The sequence below is a fragment of the Stenella coeruleoalba genome (assembly GCF_951394435.1).
Source record: "Stenella coeruleoalba genome assembly, chromosome: 17".
Taxonomy (NCBI): domain Eukaryota; kingdom Metazoa; phylum Chordata; class Mammalia; order Artiodactyla; family Delphinidae; genus Stenella; species Stenella coeruleoalba.
Window position 1 is genome coordinate 11,476,541 of NC_137163.1, and position 16,110 is coordinate 11,492,650.

The 16,110-nt window shown below is 43.3% G+C and overlaps 1 long non-coding RNA gene across 10 annotated transcripts in view; it reads right to left on the reverse strand.

The window, feature by feature from the left end:
* Positions 1 to 16,110, reverse strand: part of LOC307176410 — a 397,378-nt gene that overhangs the window by 18,755 nt on the left and 362,513 nt on the right. For 9 of the 10 annotated variants that reach the window (XR_013824735.1, XR_013824736.1, XR_013824737.1 and 6 more), the window contains 5 exons: positions 7,288 to 7,461; positions 4,551 to 4,716; positions 4,066 to 4,174; positions 1,643 to 1,779; positions 355 to 1,263 (listed from right to left, as the gene is read on the reverse strand). This is a non-coding gene — a long non-coding RNA (uncharacterized lncRNA). The remainder of the gene's footprint in view (positions 1 to 354; positions 1,264 to 1,642; positions 1,780 to 4,065; positions 4,175 to 4,550; positions 4,717 to 7,287; positions 7,462 to 16,110) is intronic. The other variant, XR_013824739.1, reaches the window with a different exon arrangement.

Below are 16,110 nucleotides of genomic sequence, written 5' to 3' on the forward strand. Positions count from 1 at the left end.
CAAAACAAAAAAAAAAACATTCTGTGCCTCAGTGTTTTCATCTGCAGAATTGGGTTAATAATTGTGCCCCTCCATGGAGTTGTCGTGAAGATTATATTAGTTACTGCAAGTGCTTAGAACTTGAGTGCTTCCGATGAATACTCAGTATATGTTATATTTATTCATTCATTTATTCCACTCAATTAACACATATCTATTGAGTGTTCAACCTGTGCCAATCCCTGTTTTAGGAACTGGGCATATAGTCATGAGTAAAACAAAATGCCTGCCCTCAAGTAGCTTGGAGTGTGTTCTAGAGCATTTCCAGAAAGACAACAGATGAATTCTTATACAGGATGTCAATTCAGGGCTCACCTGGCAGTCCAGTGGTTAAGACTTCACCTTCCAATGCAGGGAGTTCGGGTTTGATCCCTGGTCGGGGAGCTAAGATCCCACATGCCTCGCGACCAAAAAAACCAAAACATAAAACAGAAGCAATATTGTAATAAATTCAATAAAGACTTTAAAAATGGTCCAATCAAAAAAATCTTTAAAAAAATGTATGTCAGTTCATGATAAATACGATGGATAAAAGTAAGATGGGGTACAGGGGATATGAGATTAAGGGGTTGCAATTTCAGGTAGAGTGGCCAAGGAGACTTCCTTGATCTCTGATATATTGAACATGTAGGCACAGGTACGGTGGGCTGCCCAGATACACCTCAGGATGTAGGCATTCATCCCGCCTACTACCAGGACCTCTAGCTGCTGCTGCAAGACTCAGTCAAAGAGAGCTTTCATCCCAGACCATTTCTCAGAAGGCAGCCTGCATCTGTGACCGGCCAACATGGAAGTACAAAAGCCTAACCATTTGTCCTCAGCTGGGACAACTCTGAAGGGCCATCGCAGCTCCCTGTGGGGTTGCTGGACATCTCCATTGAAACTGCATCATGGTACAGCTTCTCCCTCTGCCCAGTCTAGCATCCCTCCCCATGTTGTCGTTGTTTCTGAGCTCACTCCCCAGTTAGCCTCCTCCACACAACCCTCAGAGACCTAGACTCTCTTTCCCAGGAAATCTGACCTATGATGAAAGCTAAGTAACTCGTACAATATCTTTCAGCGTGAAGCGGTAGAGCAAGGATTTACCCCGGGGCTGCCTGACTCTGTGGTTTGGGGCCTCTCCTGTTGTTATCAGCAGTGGTGCACATTCCATTCTGTTCCAGCCAGTGAGGCAGCAGGAAACTTGGAATTTCTGAGCAACCCAGAGCACGAGGGTGGGTGTAGCTGTGGATAAGAAAAGGAGAGGAGGTGTTAATTTCAAGAGCAGAAGACATTAAATTGAAACCCAATGACGATGAAAATGCACCAACACATTTTGAAAAGAAACTTGTGATATTTTAGAATTTGACTCATTTTTTGCTATAGATTCCTAGTGCTTTTGTAATAGGTGTACAATGGTTTAGTTTATATATTTGAAAAATAAACCTCTTTCCAACTAAGTTCTAGCTTTAGTTTGGTTTTCTATCAAGTCTGTTTTCATACATTTTAGAATGCCATTTATATCTTGGGATAAAGTTACTTTGGGGAGCCCCAAAATGTGAACTTCCTCCTAATCTCAACGACGTATTTATTTTTATATCTGGATGCCTTGAAGGATACCTGCCTTTGGTTCAGCCTGCATCCCAGACACAACAGGTCCAGAAGCTGGCCATATGGTAAGTAGACATCCCAGACTGGGAAAAGGAACATAGAAATTCTTCAGGTGTTGGAAAAGTCTTCCTGAAGCAGTGTCACAAGCCACTGGAGAGGAATGTAGCAGACGAAAGAAAATTAGTCACTGTAGTAAAATGTTATGGAGAACAAAAACCAATAAAAACATCCAGGACCTGAGGAAAAGAACTAATTCCAAATTTACATAATTTTTTATAAGTACTTTGGACCCACGCTAGATGTATGTTTGCAAACTGCATTCTCACAATACCTCTATATGGAAGGGGATATTAAATTTACCTTAAGGTTGTGTAAACTGAGATTCATGGCAGGTAAGTGACTTCCCAAAGTTTATACTTGTGAGTTGAGAGTGAGTATTTCAACCCTGACTGGCCAACTCCCAGTGCCATGCCCAAAACCAGGAATTCGTTTTTATGATGGTTGGAAATACAACTCAGGGAAAAAAAATTCCAGTTCTTTCATTGTCCTACTCTTTCCTGCCCTGAGATGCAACATTGTAACCCTTGTTAAACTCGAGCCAGGCAAGTGGATTCACCCTCTCTGGAGGTACAGTTGTTCCCTTTATCTGTGGATTTACTTTCTTCGGTTTCAGTTATCCATGGCTAACCTTGATCCAGAAATATTAAATGAAAAATTACAGAAATAAACAATCGATATGTAAATTTTGTGCCATTCTGAGTAGCTTAATGAAATCTCGTGCCATTCCACTCCATCCTGCCTGGGATCCCCAGCCATCACCATCATCTGCTCCTGGCATCCAATCATCAACATCGACACAGTTCAATGATCCAGGATCACCCGAAACAGATGATCCTCCTTCTGAAGTATCATCAGAAGGTCGACAGGGGGCTTCCCTGGTAGCGCAGTGGTTGGGAGTCCGCCTGCCGATGCAGGGGACATGGGTTTGTGCCCCGGTCCGGGAGGATCCCACGTGCCGCGGAGCGGCTGGGCCCGTGAGCCATGGCCGCTGAGCCTGCGCGTCCGGAGCCTGTGCTCCGCAACGGGAGAGGCCACAGCAGTGAGAGGCCCGCGTACCGCCAAAAAATTATAATAATAAAGAAGGTCAACAGTATCCTAACACTATGTCATAATGCCCACATCATTCACCTCACTTCTCATCAAAGGCATTTTATCATCTCACAACATCACAAGAAGAAGGGTGAGTACCGTACAATAAGCTACTTTGAGAGAGAGAAAGAGGCCACATTTCCATAACTTTTATTATGGTTCTATTTTATTATTTGTTGTTGTTGTTAATCCCTTACTGTGCCTAATTGAGGAATTAAACTTTATCATAGGTATGTGTATAAAGGAAAAAACATGGTATGGTTCAGTACTATCTGTGGTTTCAGGGCAGCCACTGGGTTTCCTGGAATGTTATCCCCCGTGGATAAGGGCCAACTACTGTATTTGTAAAGACTAAAATCTCTTTTGCTCTCCCAGAATCTTTTAGACCTCCACTGTGGCATTAACATCAGTGGATGAACTCTGCACTAGCAGAGCTGACACAGAAAATGTTACAAAAATTTTAGTTGCGCACCCACCTTTAGACAAGTTCCAGCCTCCCCTAGAGCCAATGAGAAGAATGATACATTGGTTCTTAGAAATGATTAAAAGAGAGGCCTAATGATATCTCTACTAATGACTCTGAATTTTACTTATGCAGTGTTGGCTTCTTTCCATTTCAGAATCTTGGATGAATGTCTAAACCCTGGTAATGCCTCAGAGCAAATGTTACCTAATCTCGAACTGAAGTTTATAAGAATTCAATGGAATCCTATCCGGCAGAGTATGAATTATTTTTATCTTCTGTTTTCCTTGAGTAGTGTGTCCTTGAACACTTAATCTCTCCAAGCCTCAGCTTCCTCATCTGCTAAATGGGGAGATCAATGGTCGTTCACTTATTATGCAGGGCTAATGAGAGCAACAAATGATCCCTTTGGTCTCATACTGGGTGTCGACCGCTTAATGGAAACAAATTCTAATCATGTTCCCTCCCCACTTCCCCATGCTCAGCAGCCTTTGGGAGTTGCCAGTTGCCCAGAGCAACCACTTGAGCTTGGTCCTCCAGACTTTTCACGAGCTGGCTTCTACCCCCTGCCTCTCTAGGCTCCACAGCACAACCTTCCTTCTCACCACAGTCAAAGATGCCATTCCTGAGACCCTTTACCAACTTTCACTTTGCATTGCTCTGTCCAGTCAGCTTCCTCTCTCTGAAAACCCCTTGCCCTTTCCTCTGTCTGCCTGGTGAAGTCAAGTTCATAATTGAAAACCCTACTCTCAAATGTTCCCCTAGAGAAACTTTCCCTGCCCCTCCCTGGCCAAGCCCTGAGCTCTATGGAACTTTGTCCATACCACCAGCCACGACCAAAAGTGTTCTGGCCATACTCAAGGTTACCCCCTGGGATTAGCAGAATCACGATCCAGGTCTCTTGGCTCCCCTGCTCTCTTTCCACAGATGCTTCTGTGAAAAAAAATACAAAATTATTCTAGGAATTGTGGGAGACTCTGATGAATGCCCAAGACACTTATTCCATGTTTTACAGAGCTAATCTACCCAGTCATTCTAATAAAATTGTAGAAACGCAATTGACCAGATCCTATGACTCACCCACCGCTGGCTCTGGCTCCCTCAGATAAGGCAAAGAGAGCTGGGTACGGAGCTTATCCACATAATAAACCAGAACAAAAATGAACTCAGGGGCTATAATTCCATCAAGGGTCTCTGATAGTGACAGAAACCCCCAAAGCAGGTTTCTGTGGTCACAGGAAAGACCACCTCAGTGAAATCATTAGTCCCTGCCCTATTTGGCTTTGATTCTGACAGTGACAAGACTCACCAGATAAGGCCATTGGCTGCAGTAACAGATTGGGTTTGGGCAGCAGAGCTGTCCACAAATGAAGGATTCACTTTACGTCAATGAAAGCACATGAATCTCCGTTTAGTGGCGCCTTGAGTCCACAACCTCGAAATAGAATTGCATCTCCTCCAACCAGAAAACCTTCCTGTATGCAAAAATTGAAATACATCAGGATGCATATAAGTCACAGGGAGAGAGCTTTGGCTGTTACATCCAACTAGCCATAAATTCTCCTCAGGTATGGGATGCCAAGAGAATCTGTAGGCAAAGAGAAAGTGGGAACAAAGTGATGACTCTGCCTTAGAATAATAACATGGAGTCTTTTGCATAACATTGTACAACAATTATCTTGATAGATCCTCACAAAATCCATCAACGTAGGTGAGTAAGCAGCACAATTGTCCTCATTTCACACATAAGAAAAATGAGGCTCAAAGATTCTGAATGAATTTCCCAAAGTCACGCAGAGGAGAGGCTCAGGGCTAGAAACAGTCCCCAGTCTGACCCTTTTCCACTCCACTAAACAGCTTTCTACCCAGGGGCTTTCATGCACCATCAAATAGAGAAAATCAGAACCACTGAGCTTCTATAAAAGAAAATGGAAAGTACTACATTCCAAAGGAAACTGGTTGTTTCTGAAGCTATCAGGTGATAATATTTTGTATTATTAATAATAAATCCGGACTAGGTTTTCTTATCCAGACTTTTGGTCTTCACTCTCCATGGAATGTGTTTTACTAGGAAGAGAATAAAATGTATCTGGAAATGCATGGGATTTGGCATCAGACTTGGATCCAAACACCAGCTCTGCTATTGACTAGCTGTGTGACTGAGGACACGCTAATTGCTTTGAATCTGAATTTCCTTATCATGAAAATAGGGATGATAATAGATTCATCAGAGAAAAAGGGTAGGAAGTAAACAAAACAGCACGTGAAAAGTGCTCAACAGGGTGTACCTGGCACATAGTAAGTCCTCAAAAATGTCTGAATCTGGAGAAACAAACTCCTTCACCACATCACATCTGCTAATGATGAACAGAGCACTCACAAGCTCTTTTAAAGAGTGGCTTCAGGCAGTGCGGCCCCACCAGGGCACTGCTCTTTGCTCAGCATCTCACATTTTGTGAAGCAGGGGCACGTTCACGATTAGGGAATCAAATCATTGTCTTCAGATCTCTGTCATTGGGCGAGGAATTAAATCAGCCTTTTTATCCACCAGCAAAAGGGCAAGTCTTTCTTTTCTTTATTAATGGAGTTGCTGACTTATTAGTTCACATGGAACATGTCCTAAGCATCTGAAATAAACCCCAATACTGGGAAAGTGCTAGATGCCAGTTAAAATTTTGTGAGCACTGCTAAGTGCCAGTCTCTCTGTAAAGCACTTCCAGCCACATTGGCACATTTGAGCCTTGCAAGCATCCCTACAAGCAGATTCTCTCCATTTTACAAGTTAGGAAGTGGAGGCTCAGAGTCGCCCAAGGTCACACAGTACCTACAGTAGCTGAGCCAGGGTTCCACTTCTAATGTTCTTCCCCTTTCCTTTAGGACAAGGGGCTCACTGCCGTACGGCTGCCAAGTCTCCATCAAAGTCAGCATCCAACAAAAAGTACCAAGAGTGAGCAGGGACAGATGAGAGTGAGAGAGGCCCCCATCACTGACTCACGACCAGGGGGAATCCGTGTCAGACCTTCATGCCCTCTGCCTCTTTACTTGTGAAATGGAACAGTACCTCACTTGGTTTAGATTTAAGTCAGTCTCAAATTACTAAGTGGCCTGATTCATTTCAGAATTTCGCCTGTGTAGTATGTTTCCCAGAAAGCCATTTGGAAGACTAGCCTTTCTTTAGGTTTGCTTTTTATTATTTTACTAAGAGAAAAATCTTCGTTGTTTTCACATTCACCCAAAATTTATGAAGTGAATGCTATGTGCCCGGCATTCTAACTAGGTTCTGGGGATAGAGAAGCCAACCAGAGAGACTCCATCTCTGCCCTCACGGAGCTGAGAGTCTACCGGGAAAGACTGGACTACTAACCACCCAACTGTAAAAGTGATTATATAATCAAAATTCTGATGACTGTCCCACAGGAGTTTAGAATGCAATGAGTGCTATCAAGGGACATACCACAATCTCGGGGTCAAAGAGGGCTTCCTGAGAAAACGATGCTTCAAGGGAAAGCAGAATGATGAGTACAAGTTGGCCAACTGAATGAGGGTAGTGATACTCCAGGCAAAGGAAACAGCATTGCAAAGTCATAGAGCCAAGAAGGAGCAGCTCTTCTTTGAGGAACTGAAAGGAGACCAGAGTGACTAAAGCACAGAGACCCAAAATGGAAGGAAAGGATATGAAAACCGGGCCAACAGAGGGACGGCATTGCTTTCAAAAGCACTCATCGGTAATGGCTTTAGTCATTGTGAACATACATACTCGGCCCCACGCACATGCTCTTGAATATAGCTGATATTTACAGATGTTAGACCTAAACAAACGAAGGGTTCAAATGATGAACTTTTTTTCTCCCTCTGTTCCTCTTCCACCTTCTATTCTTCTTGATCATGATCCTACTTTCTAAGTGTGGTAGGAAACATAGAGACAACGAATTTCCTAAGAAACTGTAGGTGTTCAAAGGGTACAAAGTTCCAGTTATGAGATGAATAAGTTCTTAGGATGTAATATGCAGTGTGATGACTATAGTTAACAATACTGTGTTGCTTACTTGGAAGTTGGAAGAGAGTAGATCTTGAAAGTTCTCACCACGCACACCAAAAAAGGTAACGATTTGAGGTAATCTTATTGTAGTAATCACTTCACAATATACACACAGAGTGAGTCATCGCGTTGTGCACCTTAAACTTACACAATGTTATATGTCAATTGCATCTCGATAAAGCTGAAAAAGAAAACAAAATTCAAAAACAGTGAAAAAAATCTGTTTTGCACAGCCTCACGGATGTCTCTAAGGGAACACGGTATAACCTTGAGCAAAAGCAATACATTTCAGGGATTTTTTCCTTTCTTCTGCAAAACTGGAGCGTTCAAACATCTCCGAGCACTTACAGGATTAAAGGGGGTGATATACAGAAATCTACTGAGTGCAGTGACCGGCACAAATAGCTATGTACTGAAGCCCCCTTCTTTCCTACCCACGTGAGGTAGGAAACAGGAAAGGTGCGTTGGTTACGTGGGACTAACCGCTGTAACAAAGAAATTCTATGCACAATGGCTCAAACATGAGAGGAATTTACTTTCTGTTCACTCATGTCTAAAATGGGTGTTCTTGGCGGATGGCCAGATCTCTTCTGCACACAGTCCAGGGACCTTCATTCCCTCTCAAGTCTCCATCAGGTTCTTCTGCCTCAAGTTGGCAGAAAGGATAAAATGTGAAGGAGTACTGCCCACACATCATTCAGGCTTGACTATCAGGGCCCTGTTGCATGGCCACACCTAACCGTAGGAAATCAAGACCCGCAGGATACCTGGGGGAGGAGAGGGAACGGGCATAAGTGACTGGCCAGTCGTCTTGGCCACCCCACCAAGATGAGAGGGAGCTCTTTGTTACTAGCCTAAGTAAATTAGCGCACCTACAAGTAGGTACTACACACCTCCTTCCTGCAGCACTTCCTTGAAGGCTGGGGCAGCTGTGGCAATAGCAGTGAGTAGCGCCATTATGTTCCTCCCAACCTGGAGGCTCCTGAGAGCGTATTAGCAGCCTGGCTTCTCCCTCTCCTTATCTCCACAAGCACCCCGTCATCGGATTTGTTTGCTTTTCTCTCCTAAAATATGTGAAAATCCTTCCTTTTCCTGTGATTACCTCCACTGCCCTTTATCTTTACTCCCCTGATTCATGGCAACAGTTTCCTTACTTCATCTCTAGCCAGACTGGCTCCCGTCCATCTCATCGACTTCGGACTCCAGTCCACCCTCCTAGCCGGGGCCACCAAATGCAGTGGACACTGGCCTGCTTCAATCCTATTTGGCACATCGAAGTTTGCAGGATAACGTCCAAAGCCTCTAACCTGACAGCTGACAGGAAGCGGCCCTGCCTCCCATATAGCCTAATCCTTCTCTGAGTCCAGCCTTGTACCTACCTGTCCAGCACATTCTGTATGGTGTCCTGCGTACAGCCACCAGGCTGTTTCTCTCCTCCAAGGCCTCTTTGCTCCTGTTAACCTTCTACTGGTATGCATGTATTTAAAGTCCATCCCAGGCATCCCTAACTCCTGGAATCCCCCTGTGACCTTCACCTTGCTCCTCTGTGTTCTCAAGATACCCTTTGTATATATTTCTTGCTGAACTATCACTGTAGTGATAATGTTTATTGGTATTTCATCCACCCATCCCGCTATCCCTGAAACTCCAAGCAAGTCAACAATTTTGAGAGCCTTGAATGTCATTCTAAGGGCTTGGAAGTTAACCCTGGAATGTAAGAGGAATTGCTGAGGATTTTTGATAAAGGGAGCAATACAATATAATCAATATTTTAAGATAAATCTAGGGGGAGACCACAGGTAGATTATGGGAAGGACTAAATGGATGCAGGACTACTTGTATGGAAGGGAGAAGACCAATTCAACCAGATGTTATCTGTGTGACCTTGAGCACACCACCTCTCAGAGTCTTGTTTTATTTATGAACAAAGAGGAAATAATAAATCATGCCGAACCGTCTCACCAGGTCAATGTGAGGTCACTGCGGAATAATGTATACTAAAGTGCTTTATAAAGTCCAGTGGAATTATTAAGGCTAGTGGTTAAAATCCAAATAAATCCAAAGTGAGACATGCCTACCATGTCTTCAGTGTCGAATAGAGTCCCTTCTTGAAGTCAGATGCGTCCCCGGACTGCCCAGTATTCCCCTGTGCAATGCGAGGCTAAAATTATCCCTACTTGCCTGTCGCCCGTGAGCTGACTTCCAGTACCTGAAGGGTTGTCAGGCGAAAGAACGGGATTAACTCCATAGAGCTGTGTGACGGTTTCCAGGAGACAAATACTGACTCAACCTAAGGAAAACCTTTCTAACTGTCAGAGCCGCCCAAAGGCTGCCTGGGGCTGGGAGTGCAAGTGGGCCGTGAAACCCTTGAAATTAGAGATGATGAAAACAAAGCTGGGAGACCATGGAGGCAGAGTCCACACATCAGTGAGGTTTGGACTGGTCGGCTTCTAAATGTCCTTCCAATTCTAAAACCTCATTGTCTGCTGCCCCTGGGGACGCCTCTATAACTATGTGTGTTGCTCACATTGTCAGTTTATGACATGAGACAGTTGACTTAGAGTTTTCTCTCCTCCACTAGACTAGGGTCATCCAAGAGGCAAGGACTGAGTCTCCTCTAACTTGAGATTCTCAGTGCCCGCAGCAGCTTCCGGAGCACAGTAAACCCTCAGTAAGTGCTGGTGGAATGACTGGATGGATGAAGGAATTATGCTGGGGGTGTTGGGATGATGTCTTTAAGTTCCGGCTAAGATGAGTATTTCATAGTGAGGCTCGTGTGTGATGATGTTGGTCTAGATTGATACTTTCCAACTTGGAGTCTTTCAACTCCCAGAAGTCCTATTTTCAGTATTAAGAAAAAAGCTAATAAAAGTCTGGTGTTTGTCCATGTTACAGAGTGCCCCAAATTCGAAACCACCCAGTTTCTCTGCATTTAGCTGGGAATTTATCGACTTGGTGTGGTCACTCTTTATCTCCTATAGCAAACCATCACACCGGAACTTCAGACGTATCATCTCATTTAATCGTTTTGTGAAACCTGTATGTTAGGGCATGCTGTCTGTAGCTTATAGACAAGAAGATAGGGGCTCAGAAGGGTTTTGTGACTTGCTCAGTAATGGAGGTTTAGAGCGTCAGAGGCAGAATTTCGACCCAGTTCTGCCTGGCCTCTAAACTCACACTCTCCCCACGTAATACTCGGCTTCGTTTCAGAGAAGGAGGCTTCTCTGATGTGTGTGTCTTTCACTGAGATGCTTCAGATGGGGGTCAGTCTTGGCCATTAGCATTTCCTTCCCTTTGGTGAGAACAATGGGTGTTCTCATCTTCCCTTCTGACCACTCAAAACCCCCTGAGTTGAATGAGAAGGCAGACCCACCAAATTATACCTGACCTCATAGATTTCCCACCTCACAAACCCCCCAACACCACAACCCCCGCTTCCAGCTGAATCTCCTTCTTACCCTCAGATGTTATTACATAGAAGAACATGCAGAGGTCTCCCAGGCCCTCTATTCCGGACCTTATATTTTTCTCGTGTTGACAACTTAATACATGTCCACACTTCCTTTTATGGGGAAAGATAAGACTCTGATGGTAATCAGAGCACCAGGGTAGGAAATGCCACATTCCTCCGTGTAAATATTTGACTAAGCTTTCTCCAGGCCATGCATCATTATGCCGAGCCCCCAGAAAAACTTCAGGTCCACAGATCTGCAGGTGAGATACCTTGGCAATGAATTATGAGAGGGCTTGTTTAAAAACCACGGCCAGAGCAATGTATTTCTGGAAGGGGTAAGGAGGCCTGCTCTACGTGACCAAAAGCTGTTCTGAGAAAGCCAAGAATAGAGGCTGGGTCTCAGCTGGGCTGGAGTTCCTCCTTCAGTCAACTAATCCCTGAAAAGAGGGACCTGTTTGGATGGTTTTTAAAGAAAGAAATGACTGCAACTATGTTGCTAATGTCCATGTAAGTGAAAAACCGGAAGCAACCTGAAGGTCGATAAAAAATTACTTACATCCACCAATGCAGTAGGCAAACAATAATAAAAGTATTGATAATCATAGCTAACATGTATTGATTGCTGACAACATGCCATTATAGGTTCTTCTCATTTAATCCTCACAACATTCTCCTAAGGTCTCTTAAAGTGTTCATTATGCCATTTTACAACTGAGGCAGAGAGAGGTTGAGGAACTTGGCCAGGGTTGCACAGTAAGCAAGTGATGGAGCAGAAAACTACACAGACGTCGGAAATTCTATTATAAATGAATATTTGTTGACTTTAAAATATGCTCATGATATTAAAGGGAAAAATGCAGTTTCCCAAATTGTGTGATTCCATTTTTTTAATTATGAGAAATGGAGAACCATGGCTACTATTCAAACACAAACACACACACACACACACACCAGAAAATAAAAAGTGAGGAAACTGGAAATGTAGAGAAATTGGAACTGTTGGTGGGAATGTAAAATGGTGCAGCTGCTGTGAGAAACAGTATAGGGATTCCTCAGAAATATAAAAATGCAATTATAAATTTTTTGATCTTTACATCTGGAAACTATATATTGTTGCTGCAATAATTTCTTCTTATATTTGAGACCAGATGTGTTGGCCCTAAAGGATGAAAACATTGCCATCAACATGCTGTCCATCTTCATGGAGGCTCTGGACAATAATCTAGTTTTGACCTTATAAAGGTAGACATCACTCACACCCTAACTGTGCCCTGAAGAGCATATCTTGTGCACCTAGTCATCAGAGGCCAAACTCTTCTATTGCAGGCATTCAAAAAATGGCTTTCCCTATTTTTCCTCTTGTTGCCTGTGCTTTTGATGTCCCACTTTTTTTTCTAATGGCCAACCAATTCTAAAGTTCAGCTTTCATGAACATCATTGAAATAAACACTTCTGTGACAGGTTGTGGCTCATTGCAAAGCTGTTGTGAACAATTCCACTTTTGGGTATATACCCAAGAGAATTGAAAGCAGGATCTCAAAGAGATATTTGTATATCTCATAGCAGCACTGTTCACAATAGCTCAAAGGTAGAAGCAGCCCTAGTGTCCATCCGTGGATGAAGTGGTCTATACCTGCACTAGAATATTACTCAGCCTTAAGAAAGAAGACATCCTGATACAACGTGGATGAACCTTGAGGATATTATGCTAAGTGAAATAAGCCAGTCACAAAAAGACAAATGCTTTATGATTCCACTTATACGAGGCATCGAAAATAGTCAAATACACAGAAACAGAAAGTAGAATGGTAGTTGCCAGAGCCTGGGAGGAGGGGGCATAGAGAGTTATTGTATAATGGGTTCAGAGTTTCAGTTTTGCAAGATGAAAAGAGTTCTGGAGATTAGTTACAGAACAATGTGAATACACTTAACACTAACGAACTATACAGCTAAAAATGTACCTGTAGTTAAGGTTCTTGAAAAATACCCCCATAACGAGAGAAAAGCAGTGAGGGAGAGTGGAAGCTGGAATACAAGGAAAGGAATCAGTTGTCTGCAGAGGAACAGCGTTCACCATGGCTTCTGCAGGTACCAAACAGGCAGGCTTTGTGCACTCCTCAAATTAGGCCCATATGCTCAGGTGCTCAGCCTTTGTGAGTGAGGGGCTTACAAGGGGCCTGAATAACCGGAAACAGGGGGTCTTCCTCCATTAACGTGCGTGGATGGCAGGAGTAGGGAGTCAGAACCGTAATTCTGAGCAGAAAAATACATTGCCTGAGTGAGCGTCTACAAAGAAGGTTGAAGGTCTTAGAATCCAACTGGAGGCGGAAAAAGTTTGCCTGCCCCTGCTTTAGGGTGTATGTGGTATTTTATCTGAGGCTGATTGACGCCTGTCATTTTCCTCCCCAGATCTCCAAGATGAAGTGGTGTAAAATGGCAAGAACAGCTGAAAGAAGGAGGACCTCATATTCTAAAGCAGACTAGGGATCATCTTTCACCAAATTCCTTCCACCTTTCTTTATGCTAGTGAGTGGTGTCAAGTTCTGCAAAACCAGAGTAATGTGGTTGTCAAGTGGCAGGCGGTTGGGAAACTTATTGGTTTTCCACTGGTAGATAAATTTGTTGTATCCTAAACACAGAAAAAACCAACATTCTAAGAGGCCAATCACGAAGAGTCACAGTGTATCTGAGTGGTTAACCCTGTGATACTGAAATGACTCACCGGGGTCTGTGAACTTACTACTATTGATTTCACGGGTTTAGGTCCCCATTCCATATTCATGGTACTCTGTTAATTCTACAAATACTGCTGAAAACTTCCATGCCAGCGTTAGCTGCGGAGGCTCTTGATTTGCCCTCACATTTTTAAAAATATTTTTTTGGTCACACCATGGGGCTTGCGGGATCTTAGTTTCCTGACCAGGGATGAACCTGTGCCCCCTGCGGTGGAAGCGCAGTCTTAACCACTGGACCGCCAGGGAAGTCCCACCCTCACATTTTTTTTTTTAACAAATTAAAATTTTTTTATTTGGTTAACATGAAGAGAGGGAAACATCTGAATGTCTTTTCTATCATGAATATATATATATTTTTTAACTTTTTATTTTATATTGGAGTATAGTTGATGAACAATATTGTGTTAGTTTCAGGTGTACAACAAAGTGATTCAGTTATACATATACATGTATCTATTCTTTGACAAGTTCTTTGCCCAATTAGGTTTTTTGGGGTTTTTTAAGAGCCTTTGGCTTGTCTCGGCAGCTGAAGATGCTGTGAACGTTTCTGCGTTACTCCACAGTCCGTGGACTCAACCTCCGAGCTGTTGATTTGTGTCAAAGGTGCTAAAGAACTGCCAAGAAGAGAGTGCTTAGCTCGGTCTGGTGTTTCTAAGCTTGAAATGGAAGATGGGAGGCTTTCTGGGTATTTCAAGAAGAAAGCGACTTAGTACAGGGAATTAAAAGTTTGAACAGTTGTGGTACGGGTTAGAGTCATGTCAGTAGGGAAATCTTCAAGGGCTGGAATCCAGGAAGCTGCTACCCCCGCAATCCAGGCAGTAGTGCTGAAGTGGTGAATTCTCAAGAAAATGACTGGGAGGAAGCCATTGGCAACATCCCGCACGTACTGACACCTACTCTTTGACAGCTGCTGCAGCAGATAAGAACTTCTCCTTCTCGGCCTTCAAAACACCATCCCAGCACCTCTCCTTAGCAGAATCTAACCCTAACCCCTGCCGGCAAAATTCTAGGGAATGTGCTTCCAGGCTAGCTTCTCCCATGCAGAGGAGAATGTAGAAGGAATCAGGGAACTAGGTGGGGTTGATATTAAATAACCCAGCTTTGGGGGAGATTCAGGAAGACTTCCTAGAGAATACAGTACCAGAGACCAGGTTTTGAAAGACCAAGGTTGGCCAAGGCCTGGGCTTGGTTAATGATTCATCAAAGGAGTTTCCCTTTCTAGGCTGCAAGAGCCTGAATTAGGGAAGTACCATCTTCCCAAGAAGCCCTCGTCTTTTGCAACCAAAAGAATAGGTAGCTATAAATAGCCTGAGTTTCTCACCATTCTGTGTTCAAAATGGATAACTGCAAACAACTTCCTTCTAGAGGAAAAGATTTAGGAATGATAATTAATGCATCAAACAGCAATACCTTCCTCATTGGAAATGTAAGTGGGGGAGGATTTCTCTCAGAACATGTTTCATAGGCAGTTTGGAGTTGTGTCAAGAGAAAGAAACTGTCAACTACGGTGGCCGTCAGTGCAAGGCACAGAGTGAGATCCTAGCCTCTCCACCTTGACCTTGTCCTCCATCTCCCTGGTAGCCCCCTCCTAACCCTCCCAGAGACACATCAGAACTCTCCAGATCACCAGCCCACTGACTGCCCATCTTTCCCTCAAAGTTTAGATTGACAGAAATGTTGAAGTGCTGGGAAGGTAAAGGTATGCATCAATTAAACACCTACACTTTCCCTTGCTACATTAGATGCGTTATGTACCTAATGTGTTGAAATCCTCTAAGGGACCTCTGAGAGAAACCTATTGCCCCCGCTTTCCAGATGAGGAAGCAAAGATCAAGAAAGGTAAAAATAATATTTCTGAGGTCACACAGCCACTGCTCTCCTCCAGAGAAAAGAGTGAGACCCTCATTCTTCTACTATAAGTGAATCCTGAGCTCCATGGAGTGTCCCTGGGTCACACGGAGGTTGAAACATCCTTACAGCTTTGCAAGACTATGGAAAAGCTTGAGCTCATCCCTTGTCCTTCCCCTCCTTCCCCCTTCATCCCAGGAAAACGTGGGACAGCCAGATCTCAACATTGTCAGTGACATTAGCCACAGTAGGGTTCCGCTTCCACCCTAAGCTCTCTCTGTATCATTTTCCCAAAGACATGAAAAAAAAGAGAGGGCTCCTTTGAGACTAGAGCCCATGTAGATATTCAAAATTTCAGGTCACATTCGTCTCAGGGAATTTAATTTTTTGTTAGCTTCTTTATCTTCTACCGTTTCTTTATGAATCAAGTAAATACTTATCTGAGTTAGGAAAAATAGAAGATACACGTACACCTAAAGAAAACTAAAATCTATAAACACATTACAAGGATGAAATCACAGGTCCTCTGTAAGACAATAAGTTCAGCACTTTACTTTTCTTTTCCACACACCATCTCATGTACTTCCCAGTCTTTTTTAATAATTCTTTGAAGTTTTGGGATCCAGCTCATAGTTATGACACTATTATTTTATATATTATAAGCATTCTGCATCCTGAATGAACTTCAGGCTTTAATTCCTTTTTATAACCATAATGGTGACATTGAAGTTTATCTCTTCTTTAATTGTTATCACTGCTCACTGTGAGTCCTTCTATATGGTGACCATCTAAT